This window comes from Chrysochloris asiatica, unplaced genomic scaffold, assembly GCF_000296735.1.
Source record: "Chrysochloris asiatica unplaced genomic scaffold, ChrAsi1.0 scaffold00255, whole genome shotgun sequence".
NCBI classification, from domain to species: domain Eukaryota; kingdom Metazoa; phylum Chordata; class Mammalia; order Afrosoricida; family Chrysochloridae; genus Chrysochloris; species Chrysochloris asiatica.
This window is the reverse complement of record NW_006408773.1, coordinates 2846744-2851268: the sequence shown is the minus strand read 5'-3', so window position 1 is coordinate 2851268 and position 4525 is coordinate 2846744.

Genomic DNA, 4525 nt, shown 5'->3' with positions numbered 1-4525 from the left:
CTTAATTGTGCTCATGAGGAATCTGTACCTGGACCAAGAAGCAGTTGTTCGAACAGAACATGGGAACACTGAATGGTTTAAAATTAAGAAAGGAGTGCAACAAGGTCTTATTCTTTCACCATATTTATTCAGCCTGTATGCTGAGCAAATAATACAAGAAGCTGGCTTATATGAACAAAAATGTTGCATCAAGATTGGATGAAGACTCAATAACAAACTGCGATATGCAGATGATACAACCTTGGTTGCTGAACGTGAAGAGGACTTAAAACATTTACTGATGAAGTTCAAAGAGCACAGCTTTAGTATGGATTACATCTCAGTGTAAGGAAAACAAAACTCCTCACCACTGTACCAATAAACAGCATTCATATTAACGGAGAAAAGGTTGAAGTTGTCAAGGAGTTCATTCTTCTTTGATCAACTATCAACACTCATGGAAGCAGCAGTCAAGAGATCAAACGACGTATTGCATTAGGGAAATCTGCTGCACAAGACCTTTTTAAAGTATTGAAGAGCAAAGATGTCAGCTTGAGGATTAAGGTGCATCTGACCCAAGCCGTGGTATTTTAAATAACCTCATATGGATGTGAAAGCTGTACAGTGAATAGGAAGACCATAGGAGAATTGATGCCTTTCAATTATGGTGTTGGAGGAGAATATTGAAAGTGCCATGGGCTGACAAAAGAACCAATAGAACCGTTTTGGGAGAAGTGCAGCCAGAATGCTTCTTAGAGGCCAAGATGGCCAAACTTCGTCTCTCATACTTTGGACATATTGTCAGGAGGGACCAGTCACTGGAGAAAGCTATCATGTTTGGTAGGGTCGAGTGTCAGAGAAAAATAGGAAGACCTCCAACTAGATGGATTGGCCAAGTGGCAGCATGGATGGACTCAAGCATGGCAACAATAGTGAGGCTGGCCAAGGATTGGGCAGTGTTTCGTTTTGCTGTGCATAAGGTCATTATGGGTCGGTACCCACTCTATGGCACCTAACAACAACAATGGCTAGTGATCGTGAACATTTCTTCATATGTTTTTTGACTGCCTGGATCTCCTCCTTGGTGTAGTGTCTGTTCATGTCCTGCACCCATTTTTTAATTGGGCTATTTGTCTTTTTCTTGTAGAGGTGTTGTAGTTTCATATATATTTTAGAAATAAGTCCCTTGTCTGATGTGTCGCTGCAGAAGTTTTTTTCCCATTCTGTGGGTTCCGTTTTTGCTCTTCTAGTGATGTCTTTTGATGCACATAAGGTTTTGATTTTTCTTATGTCCCACTATAGTATTTTGTCTACTTTTGTTTATGTACATTTCAAAACGCTTGGTAGTCTGTGTATTCCCTGAATTAGTGACCTCACATTTGTCCCTATTTTTTTCGTTGATGGCCTTCATAATTCTGGGATTCACATTTAGGTCTTTAATCCATGTTGAGTTGGTTTTTGTATAAGGCATGAGATTAAGGTCTTGTTTCAATCTTTTGCATATTGCTTTCCAATTCTGTCAGCACCATCTGTTGAAGAGACTATCACCACCCCATTCAATATAGTTAGGTATTTTATAAAAAATCAATTGACTCTATGTAGCTGTGTTAATTTCAGGATTCTTGATTCTGTTCCATTCATCTATATATCATCTTTCATTGTACCAGTACCAAGCTGTTTTGACCACTGTAGCCATGTAGAAAATTTTGAAGTTGGAGAGTGAGAGACCTTCAACCTTATTCTTCTTCTTTAGCAGTGCTTTGTTTATCTTGGGTCTCTTTCTTTCCATATAATGTTTGTAATTGTTTTTTCTATCTCTTTGAAGAATGTTGCTGGAATCGGGATTGGCATTGCATTATATGTGTAAATCTCTTTGGATAGTAATGACATTTTCACAATGCTAAGTCTTCCTATCTAGGAGCATGATATATTCTTACATTTTTGTAGGTCTCTTTTGGTTTCTTGTGGTAGTTTTTTTTTTTTTTTGTAGTTTTCTTTGTATGTAAGAGTCCTTTGATTCTCTGGTTACATTTATTCCTAGATATTTCATCCTTTGGGTGGCTATTGTAAATAGTATTTCTTACCTAATGTCCTTTTCAACACTGTCGTTTTTGGTATAGAGGAATCCAACTGTTTTTTGTATGTTGATATCCTGTCACTTTGCTTAATCTTCCTATGAGGTCTAGTAGCTTTTTTTTTTTTTTTTTTGGGGTTTTCTACGTATAAGATCATATCATCTGCAAATAGGGAGAGATTTACTTCCTTTTTGCCAATTTGGATGCCTTTAATTTCCCTGTCTTGCCGTATAGCTCTAGCTAAGTCTTCTAGCACAATACTGAACAGGAGTGGTGACAAAGGGCATCCTTGTCTGGTTTCTGTTTGCTGAGGAAAGGCTCTCCGTTTCTCTCCATTGAGAATGAGTAGGTTTTGTATATATGCTCTCAATTATCTTGAGGAATTTTCCTTCAATTCTTACATTCTTGAATGTTTTTATCAGGAATGGATTTTGGATTTCATCAAATGCCTTTCTGCATCAATTGATATGATCATGCAGTTCTTTTCTTTTTTCTTATTTATAAGGAGCTCTGGTAGCGCAGTGGTTACGAATCAGACTGTGAGCCACAAGGTCAGCAGTTCGAAACTACCAGCTGTTCCACGGGAGAAAGATGAGGCTTTCTGCTCCCGTAAAGATTTACAGCCTTGAAAACCCTGTACAGGGTCGCTATGAGTCGGAACCGACTCCACAGCACATAACAACAACAACAACAACAATATTGTGGATAACGTTGTTCGTTTTTCTAATGTTGAACCATCCTTGCATCCCTGATATGAATCCCACTTGATCATGATGTGTTGATTTTGATGTGTTGCTGCATTCTGTTGGCTAGGATTTTGTTGAGAATTTTTGCATCTATGTTCATGAGGGATATTGGTCTATAATTTTCTTTCTTTGTGACTTCCTTCCCTGGTTTTGGTATAGGGGTTATGTTTGCTTTATAAAATGTATTAAGAAGTTTTCTATCCTCCTCTATTTTCTGGGATAATTTGAGTAGATTTAGTGTCAGTTCTTCCCTGAATATTTTGTAGAACTCACCAGTGAAGCCATTTGGGCCTGGACTTCTTTTGGTTGGGAGTTTTTTGATGACATAATCAGTTTCTTCTTTTATTATGGTTCTATTCAGATTTTCTACTTTACTGTTTGTAAGTTTGGGTAGGTTGTGTTTATCTAAAAATGTGTCCATCTCTCCTAAGTTTTCAAATCTGTTAAAGAGTACAGCTCTTCATAGTATTCTGTTATTATCTTTTTGATTTCCTTTGGTTCCTTTGTGACATCGACCAAGTGGTTTCTAATGCGTGTTATTTGTCTTCTCCCTCTTTTTTTTTGTTAGGTTTTCCAATGATGTGTCAATTTTATTAATCCTTTCAAAGAATCAGCTTCTTGCCCTGTTGATTATTTCTATAGTTTTTCTGTTTTCTATCTCATTTATTTCTGTTCTAATCTTTAATATTTCTTTTATTTTGGTGGTTGTAGGTTCCCTCTGATGGCCTGTTACTAATTGTTGTATATGCTGTGTTAATGTGTTAATTTTGGTTCTTTCTTCTTTTGGAATGTGATCGTTTATTGCAAAAACTTGTCCTCTCAACACTGATTTCGACATGTCCCAAAGATTTGGTATGATGTGTTTTCATTCTCATTTGTTTCTAGGAACTTTGTGAATTCACGTGTAATTTCTTCTACTACCCAGTCGATTTTCATCAAGGTGTTATTCAGTTTCCATGTATTTGACTTTATTTCCTTGGTCTTCCTACTGTTGATTTCTAATTTGATAGCATTGTGGTCTGAGAAGACGTTTTGTAGTATTTTGATATTTGTAAATTTATGAAGATTTGTTTTGTGGCCTAAGACATAGTCTATTCTGGAGAATGTTCCATGTACACTGGAAAAGAATGTGTATTATGCTCTGTGCGCATCTATGAAGTCCAGTTGGGTTATTGTGTTGTTTAGTTATTTGTGTCTTTGTCAAGTTCTTTCTAGTTGTTCTATCCATTTTTGAAAGTGGTGAATTAAAATCACCCACTGTCATTGTTGACTCATCTATTTCATTCTTCAGGTCTATTAGAATTTGCTTCATATAGTTTGTAGCTGTTTCATTGTAAGCATAGATATTTATTATCGTTATGTCATCTTGTTCAATTGTCCCTTTAATCATGAGATAATGTCCATCTTTATTTATTATGCTGGGTTTTGACTTAAAGATTATTTTAACCGAGATTAGTATTGCCACTCCTGTTCGTTTTTTATTGCAATTAGCTTGGTATATATTTTTTCCCATCCTTTGACTTTTAATCTGTTTTTGTCTCTGTATGCGAGATGTGTCTCTTGCAGACAGCATATTGAAGGATCTTGTTTTCTTATCCATTCTGCCATCCTCCCTCTCTTAACAGGTACATTTAATTCATTTACATTCAGTGTAATTATCAATTGGTATGTATTAATTACTGTCATTTAGTTTGGTTGTTTTTCTTGTGTTGCTGCTTTCTTTGT